At 50.4% G+C, this 17798-nt stretch overlaps 1 protein-coding gene across 2 annotated transcripts in view; it reads right to left on the bottom strand.

Moving 5' to 3' along the window:
* SNX19 (sorting nexin 19) overlaps positions 1–17798 on the bottom strand; it is a 109411-nt gene that overhangs the window by 25944 nt on the left and 65669 nt on the right. The window contains exon 14 of one of the 2 annotated variants that reach the window (XR_005814229.1): positions 221–303. The exons of the other annotated variant lie outside the window; for it this stretch is intronic. The gene's annotated coding sequence lies outside the window, so the exon portion shown is untranslated. The remainder of the gene's footprint in view (positions 1–220; positions 304–17798) is intronic. 2 annotated transcript variants of the gene reach the window in all.

Raw genomic sequence — 17798 nt, 5'->3', positions numbered from 1 at the left:
AGTGGATTTAAGGGAATAGAGCTGATGCAAGTCCCACACTTTGGGCTTGGAGGAAGGTCTGATTCATACCAACGCCGAGTCATATCTCAGGTCAGCCTAAGGGCTTGGAGAGCCGGCTGACGAGGAGGGCTGCTGGTGGCAGGGCAAGCCAGAGGCTGCCCAGCACCAATCCTGCCATGCCCCTTGGCATAATTTAGACACGGCAGAGGTCCGAGCTCACCCGCACTGGGGCATCTCCAAAGTCAGCTCCATCGATGCAGCTTTGAAGGATGGGAGCGGATCACCACGGACTTGAAAGCCAGCCTGCCAGAGAAAGCCATGTCAGGAAAGCAGCACAAAGTGGAAACAAACCCGTTTAAGGACACAAACCACACAGCTCGGCAGTCACTGGGCAGCTGGGACGGTGTAGGGGTGGTAAAACAGGGATGGAGGGGCTGCGGTAACAGCTTTCCAGCAGCTTGGGGCTTTGTTGTAGGTTGTCCTGAGATTTTTCCAGCCAAACCCTTGTGCTTAACGTACTTTGGATGTTTGTGCTCAGGTGTTATTATTATTTCACTATGGTTTTATCATCATCTAATAAAGAGTGGGATTCTTTTTGGCTTCCTTGGCTCCTGCCTTTCCACACGCAGCGCTTCCTAAACGTGTGGACAACTGAGGGGTACCGGGACCAGAAGTGCAGCCCAGTCCTGCAAAGACATGCACAGCTTCAGGCACGCGAGCCACCCAGTGCTTTCGGTAAGCAGGGGTTAAGCAGCAGCAGAAACATCTTTGGAGCTTTATCTGACTGCTGAGGGAGCTGCAGCCCCCACACCGAATGAGAGCCGCATGGAAAAGGCTGGCTGCGAGTGGTGCCCACCCATGGAGCTGCAACGCGGGGTCAGGGCTAGCATCGCCCTGCGACGCCCCGCAGGCAGGAGGAGAAGCAGCAGGACTGCTTCGGTCCTGCAGGGGGAAGAGAGGGGAACGGGCTTGGAGTGTTTCACTCTGTGGGCAGGATTAGCAGGGCTAAAGCAACCTCCCAAATAACTATTGCCTTGGAGCAAATGAGTCTTAGGAAGCATCACAGCAGCCTGGGCCAGCTCTTTCTCACCCCAGCACCACCGAGAAGCAGGGTGAGTCCCACCACCTTAATTCCAGCCTGAACTGAGCCTCATGCAGACAAACAGGAGCAGACCCCAGAGCAGGATCAGGCCTCCAGGGAACGTATCCTTTTCCCACAATGGCTTGCAACTACTTGCTTGAAAAAAGTCTTTTTTTAAAAAAAAATGAAGCTGAATTCCAGTATATTCCATTACACCATATAGTTTCAGATTAAGGCTCCCAAATATGCCTTTAATTTAAGCTTAATAAAGCTGTTATTGTCCAGTCATTAATGACTGCTTATTAAAAACATATTTATGGCATATGGTGCTGAGCAATCTCGCAGAGCCTCAGGCAACAATCCCTACCTCCACCCCGTAGCGTTTAACGAGAGATACATGTGTATGGGGCTGCTAATTCTCAGCGAGCATGTTTCCAATAAGCACTTGTTCCTCAGCTGAGGTAGCGTGCATGCATACCTGTGTGTGCACAGACACACAACGGGATGCAAATGAAAGGCAGATTTAGAAGCCTTGTTTTGACAGCGTTAGCGGTTGCTTTGGGACAGGATGAGAACATGTTAATGTTAAACTATCAAAAGTCAGCTTTTCTGCCATATTAATAACTGCTTCAAAGACATTCGGTGGGGTGATGGTCAGGGCACCACAGCGGTGAGGATCCAAGCCCCATGGCACCCTGCTCAGCATCATTCCCTAATTACAGACGCTGGGATGACAAAGTTGGACTGGCCTGAAATTAATTTTATCCTAAGAGGTTAAGAGACTGAGATAAAAAGTATCAAAATAAGGGAAGGGTTTCTCTGCAGACACCAGGTCTTTTTCTTTGCAAAGACCAAGGATAAAGAAAAAATATTTAATTTTATTCCTAGGCAAGCTGACTTTGCTGAATTTTATGAATAGACTTACAGAAAGTGATAGACTTCTGCATCCTAGAATTGGAATTTTCAATTCCCTGTCCTTCCCCAGACAGCCTGAGCCTGCAAGTAATCTGTAAAGACCGCAAAGTGCTGATTTTGGTACCGTGATGCCAGTTACTCCAGTGTCAAGATCCTTCACCATACCGCTGATAAGAGAAGTACACAAAGAAGAAGGGGGCGGTGGGGTTGTGAGAAACCTGCCAGGAACGCCAGCTCCTGTTGGCACCCGCCAGCAGCCCTGCCACCAGCTCATTTTGCGAGCAGGGTGTGTGTCCCTTTTGGGGACCATTTGCCCTACCAAATAACAAGATGCACAAGACGTTGACCCCACCTGCCCCGCTTTGCCCACCTCCCCACAGCCCCCGTGCCCCCTTGGCCAAGTTTATCGGCTCTGCTCAATGAGTTTTGTTTTGGCTTTCACTATTACGGGAAATTAAAAGAAATTGGGATCTGATTGTTGGGCATTCAAAGACGCTCCCTGCCTCTTTCCTTCCTGTTTTCCTTCAAAGCAGCCTAGCCAGAGGTTGGGGGGTACGTGGGGAAACGCTGCCAGAAAAGCTCTAACGACCCACTTTGGAGACAGTGTTTATATGCTCAGCTGTCCCTTGTAAACCAAGCTCTGCGTGAGATTTTTCCCAAAGCTTTCAGTCCCCTCTCCTTGCCCCCACCCCTCCTGCTTTGCTCACGCTGCAAGTATGCAGAAAAAAAAGACTTTGGTACAAGAAGGTCCTTTTGTGCTGCGGGAGAAAGGGGGCACAAGGAAGAATAAAACAACCCAGGTCACAAAGAGGCAGCGAGGGAATGTCAGCGTTGTCTGGGCCCTCCTTTCCTGGAGGGCTCTGAGCTCCTTGCTGGAGGGAGGCAGCTCCCTCTCCCAGACACAGGACCCCCAGGCTGCAGCACAACCCCAGCCAAAAACCTGTGTGCTCACCACGGCGGCATCGTCACTGCCAAGACCCGTAAGTGGAAGTGACAGCACGGGGGGGTTTCTGCTCGGATCGCTTTCCTACAGCCTCTGCACCGGGGGGTTCGAATAATGCCTGAAGGTTCAAGGTCAGGATTTACAAAAGGAGCAATCCTTGGTGGGCAGCGTTGAGGCTGAGATGGAGCAGGAAAGGGGAGTCCCATGCCAGGTGGGGGGTGATTGCTTCTCCCTTGGAAGCTTCATTGGTGGTAATGGGGGTGGGACCTTGCTTGTTTGAGCTGGAGGTGGGACCCATCCTGCTCACCCTGCTCGCCGAGGCGCTTGGTGCACGTGGGGAGGAGGGAAGAGGCACCAGCCCTACAGGACCTGACGTGGCCCGAACCCTTTGGAAAATCTCATTCGAAATGCTGAGCACTTTCTGGCTTGGAGCGGGATAAAAAAAGAAGAATTTGCTCTGTTGTGGCCAGAGTGGATGTGTCAGCACCGCAAGTCTCCAGGGCGAAGGATTCCTGGCTCCGGCTGGGACAGGCTCCTGGTGCAGAAGAAGGGGTCTCGGAAACGCGTGCCCCTGCTGACCAGATGCGCGTTCTCCGCACACACCCGGGAGAAGCAGCTTCAGAGCTAATCCAGCCACGCCGGGGAGCTGCGGTCACCTCCCCACCGTGCCAGCGATGAAGCGAGGGGAGGGCGCAGGCGGCTCCCCCAGCAGCAGGTGCCTCCCCTGTGCCGGAGGCTGGCAGCACCAAGCATTGCTCACGGAGCAAACCTAGCACAGCCCCCGGCCCCCCAGCGAGCTCAGGAAAAGCCCAGGCTGGGCGATGCTGTCCTAGGAGCCGCTATCAAAGCGGGTGTGAGCCTCCACGCTGGGGTCTCGCCGTCCTCCTGGGCGCTCGCTGACGGCCGGGTGATGTACGAGCACCATTACTGCTGCTCCGCTGCCTCTCCAGCACGGCCCGGGCCCCGAGCCCAGGAGTTTCGCTCCTTGAGTTAATGGAAATATTATACACATGGAGCTGGCCCCGTCCCAGAGACACTCCTGTCTTACAGAGGGAGCTGCTCCTCGCTGCCCCGCAGATGGATGCAGCGGAGGGGATGGAGGGAAGGAGCCGAGACAGGCAGCGGGATGCTGCGAGGAGCCGGAGCCTGTCCTCCTCGTGCAGGCTGTGTCCCCAAGAGCAGGCTGACACCTGGGCAGCCCCTGCCTCTCAGAAAGACTTTCCAACACAGCTGGGCAAGGAGGACCATAGGGCTCCCCCATCGCTTCAGGCAGGAGGTGCAAAAGCAGCAGGGCTGATCCGTTCCCAGGTTGTCCCGCACTGAGATGCCACCCTCCTAGAGAAGACCCCTAACATCCCGCCCGTCCTAACTCCGGGCACTGCAACAAGCCAAAGGTAGAGACGAACGCTCAGAGAGGGATTTCTGCCATCAGAGCATCCCTGATAACTCCACGACGCCCGCGGCTGGTTTTAACCACGTGCAAGGCGCTGGCCTCCCATCTCTGCGATCGAGTCCAAATCCGAGGAGGGTCTTGTTTTTATTAAAAATGTTTTACATCTTCTATAACCGCTCTGCCAGCTGGACGACTGCGCTTTCAGGGCAATTATATGCATCATCTAAACATCATCTAAAATGAAAGGACCTCATTTAATTAGGTTATTTAAATGACACGTTTGATGGAAAAAGCCAAGCAGACTTAACAGGATATTTAACGATCACGTTAGTTTGCATGCGTACAGAAAATTATCTGAAAGCCTCGGAAATTAATGGCAAGACTTCTGTTGACTTCAGAGGCTGCGGACCAGATGTCGGCAAAGGAAAGACCGGAGGGATGATACGGGGAGCAGCCACGGCCACTGCCACCTGGGGAACGCAGGCACTGCTGGCTTGCAGGAGGTTTCCAAAGGTGAATTTTCACTTGGGTCAAAATCTTGTGTTTTCCCCTCCCCTACAGAAATAGTACTTCTACCAGTTCCGCCAATTTGTGTTTTTTTTTTCCTCCCTTTTCTCTTCGTTTCCTCCATGTGGAAAACAAATCGGAAAGAGACTTTGAAAAGGGAAAACTCCTTTTCAGCAACACCAGACCTGAAAGCGTGCCTGTTGTTGAAAAATAAGAAATGTGGTATTCTGTACCAAAACAAACATGAGTTTGTTCAATAGTTCAATTCTTTCAACTCCTTACTTAAAAATCCGAGAAACCTAGACCAAAGGGCACGATGTTTTTTAAGCTTATTTTCAAAATGTGAAAAAATACTCCTAATTTCCTTACCCTTTAAAACCCAAGCTCGGCAGGTATTAAACATGCCCAACTAGGGCACCCGCTGATGGGAAGGCACAACCTCAGGAGGCACGCTGATGAGCGCGGCATTAAAAATAACCTTGCCTAGCCAAGCTGCATTTAACCTTTTCAGATGCTATTAAATGAAATTCTGCTGGAACATGGCTAGCCTAAACAATTTCTCTTTCTGCATATGCAAACGCAATCAGTGCTGTTAAGTTAGGAGCCAATTCTTAGATGCCATATTCAATATTATCCCGCTGGAACACAGAACAGCAACAGAGATACAAAGAAAAGAGAAAATGCAGAGAATTGTCATGTATGCCAACTTGAGGAAGGTAGGAAAGACATCTGTAATACTTAAAAGGGAAATTGTTGGAAATTTTTCAGATTTCTCGAGCGGCGTATTTTAACTTTTTCCTTGCGGATGCTGCTTCTAACAATTCCCAGTTTCTCATGGCGAACAAGAAACCGCCCTTTCATCTTTTTCCCAGATGCAACCCAAAGCTATTGCCATCAGTAAGGCAGTGCCTGGATGTCCCGGTGCTGGACCAAGCCCCTCGCTGTGGGGCAGAAGGGATCAGACACCCCGTGATGCTCTGTGGGGCAGCTCCTTGGCTTCTCCCTCGGCGCATTCCAGCCCCACAGGGCAGCCAAAAAATGTCAGCAAGTGAGTCACCGGCAATGGAAAGACTTGTGCCGCTAAGCCCAGCTCCTGGCCCTGGGTCTTGCAAGTGACACAAGCATTTTGGCTCCTGGCCCTTGCTCTCTTTACTCTACAGACCCACAGCCCCTGCTGCTTCCCCGTGGAGGTGTCTCATAATGTCACCCGCAGCCCATCCCCTCTCCCTGGCCGCCCCAGGACACAGCAGGCTGCAGGGCCAAAGGAAAGCAGAGGTGGCCCTTGAAGCTGCAGGAGATGGTCTTAAATCCTGACACCTCTCAGGGCATGAACAGCTCGGCAGGGAGGGAGAGAAGTGAGTGGAGGAAAGCGGTGAAAGGCTCAGGCGTGTCGGGAAGGCAGCGTAACGCCAGCTGCGGGGCAGCCCCTTACAATAGGTGCAAAAGACGGGAACTGGAGGCAGCTGAGAGCAAGTGGAATGGGAAATATTACAAATATTACACGCCTCATTAGTAGTAGGCAGTCCCTGCAGGCAGGGAGGGGTGCAGGCACTGTGCAGAGGATGCCCAGGGCTGGGGCACGTGTCAGCCCCTGAGGCTCCCCCGAGATTTGGCATGGGGCACAGCAGCAGGATGGCACACACCCCGCGTGAAGGCACTTCGACCCGGATACTTACCAGCACATCCTTTTACAAAGGCACAGTCTTTTTGCATGCAGACCTAGTGGGATGTCTCTGAAGAACACCACTACCCAGCATCGCGCTGGCACAGCTCCTGCAGCTGACAACCCCTCCCTGTTGAGGCAACTCTTCCTTCTCTAACTCCACTTTGACTGCCTTTAACTTCGTGGCACTGGCTCTTCCCAGCCCATCTGTGAAAGCTCAGCATGATCTCGAAGGCCTGTGCATTTACATGCAGCAGAGGTTTAAGCGAGGGGAAAGCGCTTCCAGCAGATACGGGGGAGTTTTGCACACCCTGTCCAAGCCCGGCAGAACTGCGGGGAACCTGTCCGTGGTCAGACCCCGCTCTGCAGCGCAGGCGCTTCGGGAGGTCTGGAGAGGAAAACAGCTCTGGAAAAAAAAAAAGAGCCTCAGAAATTCACAGGGCTTGGCCTGGTACGTGGCTGTGCATTGGAGCTGGGTAAACGAAGATCTCAGGAAAAGCTTGGTTTGGCTCAAGCCAAAACAAACGTTTTCCAAAAAACGAGTAAAGAAACCAAAAACCAGACCCACGAATAGTCTCTCTTCCCTGCTGTTTCCAAAACTGCACTTATTTTGGTGAATTAACTTTTTGGACCTCCTACAATGAAACAGCCACTGCAGAATACGAACAGAGGAACCGAAAGACCATTCAAATAAACACTCTCCTTGTGTATATTTGAATCTTTCATCATGTACTAAATTTCTGTGTAGGGCTTTTATTTGTATTTGTAAACTTTCAGATAAAGGTACTCGAAGTTTACTTTTTTTCCTAACATCACACATTCAAACAACTAGGGAGCACAAATCCAGCGCAGACCTGTTTACCTTTCCCCCATATTTCTTACTTCTACATCCTCCTTCCCAAAAACAACAACAAAAATGCAAACTAAGGAAATTGAACACAAACAATGCTGGGAGCCTGGTGCTGGTCTGGCCACAGGTCTGCAAAAAGTTCAGGGATTCGCTCTACAAAAGCAGCCATAACACTCCAGAAATTACTGCAGGGCTGGCAACAGCGAGAGATTAATCATGTTTAATGACACTTCGGTCCCCGTCCCCCCCAAATTAATGTAGGTCTTCACGAACCATTTGGTTTCAAACTAGTTGAAGAGAACTGGCAACAATGACACACCACAAAAATGGGACTGCTGGGTTCAGCAACCCCAGGGCCACGGGGTGCTCGATTGCTATTTCCTCCCAGGGTGAGGAATGCCGACAGCTTGGTGGGATGTGGCTTTGGCATAGAAATCACTGGAAGCTACTAAAGAGCAAGGAGAGAGGGCGAAGCATGGGCATCTTTCTTTGCCGCCCAGGATGCAACCTGAAAAGTCAGCTGGGCAATGCACTACGGAGGAAGCATATCAGCATCTCAAATTCTTCAGTCCAGCCTCCTCTGAAACACAGATGTTACTAAAAACATCCCAAGAACTGAACCTCTTTGTAGTTCTATCTGTAAGCAGTGAAGTAGGTCACTTGCATTTTTGTCCCAATAAACACTGACTGCGGACAGAGAGGACTAAGTCTGAAAACTGGCTCAAAACGTGATGTATGTGCAGACTTGTTTCAAGTGCTTCTCGGCACAGGGAGAAGCAATTCCTACCACTCACACCTTGCCCAGGATCCTGGCAGGCAGTTTCAGGGAAAAGCCACAGGGCACACCCACTGCATGGACTCCTTGAGCACGGGGGAAAGCTCCATCTCCTCCTGCCACCAACTCCTTTTCTGTTCAATAATGGAACAAGCAAAACGAACACAGGGAAAAATAATAACCACATTCCTTCAAAAAAGTCCTCAAAGAGTTTCCTTGTGAATTGTATGCACAGAAAATCATTTGTGTGGGCTCTTATTTTTATCAAAACCATCCCACTTCCTATGTCAATAAAGGGCCATTACCGGTTACATGATATTTCTGGCTTGTAACTTGATGTCTTGCCCATATTCCTTTGCACTGGAATCAAAAATGTCTTGTCTGTGAAGTGCAGGTCAAATAATCTGGGTTTTACAGTTGTTGGCAGCTCAGGGGTTGTTTTTTTTCATCCCCTTCACTTTCTGAAACCAGTCAACACCTCTGCCCTCGGTTCTCCTCTCTCCCCAGGAAGGTTTCCCCCACGGACGACATGGGTCCAGCACTCGAGTCCCCAGGGAGAGCCACGGGGGAGGAAACCCACCCAGCCCTCATGGGGCTGTCAGCAGGGGACATGACCAGGGACTTGCCAGGTCCCCCGAGGGCTCGGTGTGCTGAGGTCAGGGCCTGATCCTGTTTTAGGAGGCAACTGCATACAGCAGTTTCCCCCAAAGTGATGGGGTTACGCTAGCACAGGACAAAAAGAGATGGGAAGCAGATGCCCGGCTGCACCCCTGTGCTGGTGTCAGTTCTCTGACCACTTCAGTCCTGTGTCACTGCTGAGCCCAGACATCAATCCTGCGCTAGCAGAGCCTTGCTGGCCTGCGGCAGCAACCGGGGCTTTGTCAGGTTTTATTAATTGCACTGTGTAACTACCTCCGCACCGACGTTTCTTTCTAGCGGTTTCTTGGTCTCCGGTGGCTTCGGGAGCTGCTGATATTGCATCTCTCTCGAGCTACGTGATAGCATGACATATCCGATCCTCCTCAGTGCCTTTCTGTCCTTTTCCTGCTGACTGCGGTCCCTCCCATTGCCTTTGTAATTCTTTACCTCTGTGCATCAGCAGCGCAGAGGCTTCCTCCGACTTTCAACCCAAGCCAAAGTTGTCCTTGTCCAGCTGGGTCTTCCATTAGCTTTATTACGGCTTCACGTCTGTCTTGCTCCTGCGCACAGGGACGAGGCAGATGCTTCGCTGGGCAGCTGCACTCAGGCTCCACGTTCCTCTCCTCAGCTGAGGAAGCACCACGAGCAGCACCGGGTTATACATTTTTCCAGATCGTTTTGAATCTGGAGGAAAAAAAAGTGCAGAATGACTAGGATCCTTGCTTTGGTGCCTCAGTTTACAGTTGAAAGGAGAAATCAGGGCCCTTGTGTTTATTTTGCAGCTCTCCAGGGTCTCTTGCATTAAGTGAAAACAGATGAGCTGAACGCACTAACCTCAGTGTTTCCCTGGGACACTGCCTCCAAACCCCATGGAAGTCAACATCCTTGAAGGAACATCTGATTCCCCGAAAGGTGAGGTTATTCCTAATGAATCTCTCCAGGGGAGCAAGAAAAGGGAGGTGGATTTTTTTTGCACATGCAACTGAAAATCCTGGAGATGGCTTTTGGCTGGGCTACGCTAATAAATAAGGACTAATTTTTGAGAGCATAACTCATGCTGGTGGGAGATAAGAAAGGAATGCGAGTTCCCTCAGAGACCAGGCTAGGAGAGAGTTATCCTCTGAGATCAGAGCAGAAATCATCGAGCCAACAGCAGAGGCCAGTCACCAATAATAAATCCACCCTCGGCAGAGCAGACCCTGCTTCGGCGGAGCGAGGCACCGTCCCGCCCGGCAGGCAGCAGGGAAGCAGGAGGCATGCCAAGCGCTCGTCCCAAAGCAAGAGCTTGGTGTTTGCAACACAAGCTCCAGTTAAACAGCAGGCCGTTTATCTTGGTTATGAAGCAAATGCATTCCTCCAAGGTGAGGCAACGGGCTCCACGGATAGGAGACGGAGCTGGTCCTCCCGGCGGTGGTTTTGGTGGCACTCCTCTTTGGGGAACCAGCAGGGAGGAGGGAAGCGGGTCCAAGCGGTTTGAAGCTGGAGGGGCTGCCAAGACCTGGTGCTTCTCGGCAGCCACGGGAAGTGTGAGCCTCCTGGTTCACCCTGCTCCTGCACAGTTTCTGCTCTGCCTTCTTGTTTAACTGCTTATGTAGCGATGGTAGCTCAACCTGCACCTTGAGAGTGCACCACTGCTTGGAGACCCTCGTACGTCCCCCTTTCAGGGGACCTGAAAGGCTGCATCGTCCTTCACTCCCTACTTTCCAGCTTTTAGTTAAGCTTTAGGATGGATTCAAATTGTTGTCCACCTTGGATTTAGAGATGTCAAACAACCTTTATCTCCTCGCCTCCAGCTTGCCCATACCATGCTATCGATGCACAGTCCCCATACCTGCTCACTCACTCAGAAACCCTGGAGGCTGCAAATTTTCCTTCTTGCTTTGCCCTCCATGCTCTGGCCACCTAAATCTTCCCCTCTGATTTCCAACAGAGGAAGGTTTTTACCACTACCTGTCTTAAATGACACTGCAGCTCCGGCCTGCATGGTTAGGTCAGCCCCCCCCATTCACTGATCACCAGGAGAGCCTTGAATATGTGGCTAACCCGTGTCCTGACCTGTACCCATGTGCCCAGCACTTGCTCTGTAACGAGCTTTTAGCTGGGAATCCCAATGCAGATTCTCTGATCTGAAAAGCCTAAAACTTTGGAAATTCTTAGCATGAGTGCCCTGACCCTTCTGAACCTAATTTTTAAGAGAATTTAGATCTAATGCCAGGTACAGTCAAGCACCTGCCAATACAAAACTGCATCCAATTCATCGACGTAACAAAATAAAAAGCCCTTTTGCAGGATGTTTCACATTCCCTGCTCTTTTCCACAGCCCCCCTGCTCCCATCTCTAGTGGGAGATGCACATCTCCCTCTCCTCGTCTGTTGCGACACTTTTTTGGCAGCCAAGCCCGCGCTGCTGTGGGAGAAATCAGCTGACAGAGCTCCTAGCGCAGCCTGCTCCCTTCCTGCCTTTCAGAGGCGCTCCCTGGTTTCACTCTTGCTGCTCTGTGCCTCGCGGTGTCATCGCAGCCAGGTGACATCACGGCCAGGAATTATGAAATACCCTTCCCCGCAGGCCAGGCTGGGCATGGGAGCAGAGAAATGCTTGCGATGCGGACAGAAAAAAATGACAGCTGCCCTACCCAGAGCAGCAACCCTGCTGCCGGTACCACCATAAATCACGTTGGTTGTAGCAGAGCCTCTGCACCTGCACCTCCTGATGCTCTCATCCAGCCTCGCCGTGTGCCATTTTGCTTTGGTCTCGCAGAGAACAGCTGGGTTTTGTCTCTTGTCTTTGCTGTCAAGTGCAGCGTGGGCTAAAGGAGCTGCACAAAGCAGCAGCTTGGCAAAACTGGAGGGGCTGGCTTGTCTCATTTGGTGCCTCCTTCTTGCTGCATGGGGAAGATTTTTTTTGTCTCAACTGCTTCTAGGATCCTGCTCAACATCTAATTAGGGCTTGCTGACGGGATGCTAAGGAACAGTCAGCTGAATCCTTCTGGACTGTTACCTCCATGGTATCAAACTCACGTGTTGGGTTAGGCTCAAATCTTCATTCGCTTTGGAAAGCCTGAGGCCTGTGAGCCTCCAGTGTGCCCTGACTGTCCCTCTTGGATTAACACCTTCAGATAACTCAGCCAAACCTTTTGAATGTTTTGGTACAAGTAGGCCAAGATCTCTGCTGCCTTACACAGCGTCACAGACCGCAGGACGTGCAGAGGCAGTGTTAAGGGAGCATCAGATCTCCTGCCAGGTCAGAGACCCCTTCCCAGCATCTTCTCCAATGGGATCAGGACCAAGCTGCAGCGAGGCCAGAGGGGGCTGGGGGTCGAGAAGCCCTGACTTCAAACTGGGCACTCGCCTACCAGGGAAAATAGAAGAACAGCGCTGCTCTGGAGGGCTTGCAGTCGTATGGGGAGAGAAGGGCTGGGGGCTGAGTGTCCTCCTGCTCCTCCAGCCTGGCTTTGGGCCGAGAGCAGAGCTACTGAAACTCACGTGGGAGATGCGCTTGCAGGGAGACGGAGGCACGGTGCCATCAGCAGTACAACGGGCAGAGCAAACAGCATCCCCCAGAAGAAAATGGCTTTTCAGCAGAAGAGGATACATAAAGGACAAGCCCAAGTTAGAGAGTAAGTCCCTCAGTTTAAAAATTCACTGGGGTTTGGAAAAGAGGAGGGAAAACAAGAAAGGCAGCAGTAGATTTTAATTTGTGTTTTTTCAGCGGTGGAAAGAAAGGTGCTCTGGGCAGAGCAGCCCTGTGGCGTGGCTGGGAAAGCTCGCGGCCGTGAACCCAGGCTGGTGTACAACGCAGCCGCTTTGGGGAAGGCACACCACAGACCTCTGAGGACGGGGAGCCGAAACCCAGCTCTTCCCACAGCTGGAAGAGGCTCTGCTTGTGCAAACCCATCTCCCTTTGGGAGGGAGGAACGATTGGCGCTTGAACTGTCAGCTCCGGATCAGAGCGTGATCCCGGAGAGCTCGCTGCACCTGCTCTGTATTTATAGACCACTAGTGGGAAAAAGTCGAGGCGATGGGACTGTGGAGAAAGCGGGGTGGGAAAATCTGATCTCAGCTATGCAACGCCGCATTTTTCTACCAGCATATTAAATAAAACCTTCTATATTAAACCAAAGCCACATTGTTGAAATCCTAAGGGGCTAATCCAGTTTCCTCCCTAATCCTGCATCTCCCAACAGGCTCCCATAGAGACGCGCTCCAAGGAAAAGATGTGAAAAAATTTCACAGCAATCTTTTTAGTCAATGCATCTTAATTATAAAGGAAAGCTTCCTTGAAAGTGAGGGATCTGGGGCTTTGGTGTTTTTTTACCATCAGAAAACATGATGTTGGAGGATAGTTATCAAGCGCATTGCTGAATTGGCAACGACAGGCACTTCTGCCCCATCAGGCACTATGGAACCTGCTTCTGGAATAGGGAGGTGTATGCTAATGAAACTCACAGCACCTCAGAAGCTAGAAGCCTGTTCCAGCACCAGCTTTGCTATTTACTGGCAACCAAACCCTCTCCTGAACCTCTGTTTAACACTAATTGCTGTTGGCTCGCTGTCATGCTTGCAGGAACAGCTCATCTCAGTCGCCTGCACACTTCAGAAGCCCCCATGTTAGAGTGATGGGCTCTTCGTGGGACCTCAGCTCCCAGCAGCATCTCTCTGGGGCCAGATCTTGGAGGCTATCAGTCAACACATCTCATCTGAGAGGAAAATCACATGCATCTCTTATTGTGAGGCCTAGCTAACAGTAACAGAATAAGAGGAATAACCTCACACAAAGACAGAAGGAGAACTTCTTTGGACAAGCATCACTTCCTAAGCACACCTTGGGCTCCATGAGCAACCTTCCCAGCTTCAAATCCACCTTGTTAATTCCAGCGGGACTGTGCCAGCATGGCTGAGGACACAGCTTACCCATTACCTGGACCCCAAAGCCTCCCAAGTCACTTTTTCCAAGGCCCGTTTTCCCCATTCATCACCCCACCATAAAAAAAGGCAAACACCCAACATTAAAAACCTGCTGGGAACGCGCTGGGGTTTGAAGCAGCAAACACCAGCCAGTGTGACAGAGACATCACCTAATAGCTATGCAAAGAGCTCTATTTTTAAACCTTTGCCTTGGCTACCTATTAACTCCTTTTCTCCTGGGATGACGTGCAGAGATTCCTCTCAGTTCGCAGAAAGCAACAGGCCTGATTCCTGCCTTTTAACCTTTACGATTTGTTTTCATCTCCAGGAGGGAGAACTGCACCCCCTGGACTACATCGCAAGGCCCGGCTGTGTTGGTTTTGGACAGGTCCTGAGCTGTTTCATACTTCGCACTGGCACAGCCTTGTTATACCAGCTGCTTAATAACAACACACCTGTATGCAAGCTGGGGCTGGGGGCTGCAAAGTAACCAAGCAGCGGTCTTAATTACTGCAGGGTGACACAGTGATGCCGGCATGACCTCATGGTTTACTTTAGCCGGATGATCTGATGTGATGAAGGACACATGTTTTCTCAGCTGGCCACGGCCCCTCCAGGAGGCCGTGCCGAGCCGTGGGCTAAGCCTCTGGTCCGGAGATGGACACCTGTCTGCGGGAGTTAGAGCCATTCACCCATCCTTAACCTAGCTGCATCTCTTCCCTGTTGATGTGTAATCAATTTTCCTTTTGGAAAGATTTATTGAAAGTGGTTCGGGGTTTGGTTTGGCTCTCCAAACTGATGAAAAGATTTTAATTCTCTCTTTGAGATCTGTGCCTCACTACAGCTGCCTAGAATGGGCCAGGAAGCTACAAATGCAATGGCATCACATATAAAGACCGGGAAAACATCTCTGTGGCAAGCTGAAGGCTTGCACAGGAAAATATGAGACATTTACGTAATAATTATAACTCACACTCGCACAGAATCTTTCAGCAGGGGATTAAAAAGCACTTTGCGAACATTATCGACCACAACTCTTCTACGAGGTAGGTATGATCCCCCCATTCTCTACAGGAGAGGCCAAGGAAGAGAAGCGTTTTTCCAGCCCATATTTTCAGAAGTCAGCCTGCACATTTGGAGACCTTGAAGTCTGGATGCTAAAAAATGAAATTGAAAAAGGAGCTAAAGGCTCACACACCAAATAGCAGTGGCTGCTTTTGAAAATAAGCACGTATGAGAAGCATTAGAACTAGGACTAGAACCCAGGAATTGCAGTTATCAAAGCTTGGGTATAGCTACATTATTTCACCATATTTTGCAAGCTAGGAGAAACAACTTTTTTTCTGTTTTAAACAATCAGATCCACTGTGGAGCACAGATCACCTCATCTTCCATGTTTGAGTTCGCCAACAAGATTAAGATCTTTGCTCTCTTTCCCAAGAAACTGTCACTGAAGTGGAAGATACCAAGCTGCGCTGGAGGCAGAGATTGGAATCGTCCCACTTATAACTCTCCAGATCATCTCCTCCTTTCTTCCCTTGCTGGGTGAATGTAAAGGAATTTCTCTTGTGCCAATTCTGAACGAGCCACATCAAAATGGGGACCTTGCGTTGACCAAGGTGATCACAAAGGAGCTGCAAATGGGAGAGGAAGGAGTCACAACCATGCTCCTGAGCCATCTCCTAGGGCCATGCCACAGCACAGAGGTTTTGAGAAGGTCTGATGCAGGCCATGAAGAAGGGGTGCTTATTTACAGACTGCTCACAGAAATCTTGAAAGACCATGGGAAATCCAACAGAAGTTTCAACGCTTTATTGCCAAGAGGAAATGTGACCCAGAGATTGCTGTAAGGGTTAATTCACTAGCCCTGCTCCTAATACAAACATGTACAGACCTCAATTATGCTACCCACATTTTAAAAAGACCATAAAACATATATTGCATTGGCAAGATAGTCAAATGCACCCCTGGGACTTGTGCTCTGAGCTCCTTAAAGAGGTTTTATTTGATTTTTTTTTTTTTTAAGCTTATCCAACACATCTGCATTATTGTGAGGTATGTGCACAAGCTCTCAGAGATTAAAGAACTTCTATCTGCAAGTACTTTACATATATGAGTAGATCACACTGGACCAGAGGTATCATTTTCAGAATACCTGAATATCTGTCATCCGTCTCCTGCTGACTGCCAGCGCAGCACAAGCTCCTGAGGCTGTGCTGAAATCCAAGCGTGGGCTCCCCAGCCACCGGGTGCTTTTGAAAACTTTGCTCTAGACCACTCCAGTCTCGGAGTTTCAGCACAACTGCTCTTCAGGCATGCAAAGTAGCTTTAAAATGTTGCTGTAGTCAGAAAAGTAACTGTATAAAAATGACACCTCATTACCACAAACATCTGCCCTGCATGTTTCTGGTGAGTCATACCCACTCCGTTTACAGAGCAGAAACACAAACACATGTTTTTACTTCTCTGACCAACACGGTGCCAGTGCAACTCAGGAAAAACCCGTGAGGGTCTTGCCGCCCGCCGTGGTCATGGCAGAGCCACCAGCTCCAGGGCCCGTGAGTGCCATGGTGGCTGCCTCCTCCCTCACACAACAGCCTTTGCTCTCACAGGCCGTAAATCCTCTCGGGGGAGTCCAAAGGGATCACCTGGAGCTCAGGAACGGGCTGACAAAAGCTTTTTGTGATAATTAAACACCCATGTCTCTTGGTACAATGTAAATACGCATTACTGGCCTAGGCTTAGGAGCGCTGGTAGGGTGCACTTGCTGTAGGCCGAGCACAGACAGTAAGCGTCCCAAGACCGTGAAGAGGCCTGCTTGAAGGGGCTCCTGTGATTGCCGTTTATTTGGTTGAGAAACTGAGGCACAAACCCACGTTGTGTAGAGGCCCTGTGTGACTAATGACGAGCTCCCAGCTCCACGTACAGCAGCATTGGGTGGGGGTAAAACACCAAAATTAACTTCCATACAGCCACAGCTGCCTGAGCCGAAGGTGTGACCTCTTCCACTCAGGTGGATTAGAAGCGGCAGGAGTCCCATAACCCCAGCTGCCTGACAAAAGTGTGCTTTCCTGCACTGAGATGCAATGGAATAAGCAATTTGACACTTTCCCAAGTGGGGAAGTGCATGATTAATGGTATCAGAAACCAAAGCAAGTTGCCCATTCACAGCCCCAGCACCTCAGCAACTTCAAAGGGACTCTGGATAAAACACAGCACCACAACCCCAGAGCTTTTGTAACAAAACACCTACTTCAGCCTTAATCTACACTACAGAGACAAAGGAGAGCAGACTTGGCAACACACATTGCAGCTCTCCCAGCTTCACCAAAGGCAAGGGAAACGGATGCTCAGATTATGGCCAGATGAACCCAGGCTGTTCCTAAACCTCTGTGCACCACAGAGGTGAGGGCTGGACCCAGACCCGCAGCAACCCAGGCATTACAGCTTGGGGCCTGGGCAAAGATGTTTCAGCAATTTGCTCACTGATAGCATCCACTCTGCAGGATTACAACCAAGGACATGAGAGATCCTCAGCTCAAGTTGAACTGAGTAATATGAGATTATCCATCACTAATACGCATCCAAAGCATCTGCCTCAGTCTTAAGATAGTTTTGTCTTACAGTGCCAGGAACTACAACATCCTAGAAAAACTTTGGAAAGCTTAGAGAAATAAGCTTTGTTTCAAGAAAATCTTGGGACCTGCAAGACTCGACAAAACCAGCCCTGTCCAGCCACAAGCACATCCTCAAATGCCCTGCTGGAAACAGGTCCTGAAGTCAGAGACCAGCGCTGCAGTGTTTTGTCACAGCTTAATGCATCAGACTAGTTATTAGTTATCTGCTAGAAGGGCAAAGCACCCCCAAACCCTGTACAAAGGCCTCACTGAGTTCCCACCTTCCTGCTGCAATCAGACAGCACCACCAAAGGCTAAACCAGAGCTGGGACAAGGCAGTTTTTTCAGGCTGAAAAGGACAAAAGTTGAAACCCATAGAGGTTCATTTGACCTACGCTTTGTCACGCATTTCTCATTTTGACCCTTCTTACATTTGTACCCCCCACCCCTTGCCATGGAGGGTGGTCAAACAACCTCCGAGCTCTGATAGTATCCAGAGCCCACCCGAGAT

This window comes from Cygnus olor, chromosome 22 (assembly GCF_009769625.2).
Source record: "Cygnus olor isolate bCygOlo1 chromosome 22, bCygOlo1.pri.v2, whole genome shotgun sequence".
Lineage (NCBI taxonomy): Eukaryota > Metazoa > Chordata > Aves > Anseriformes > Anatidae > Cygnus > Cygnus olor.
Note: the sequence above shows the minus strand (reverse complement) of the source record. Positions and strands in the feature narration are given on the sequence as shown.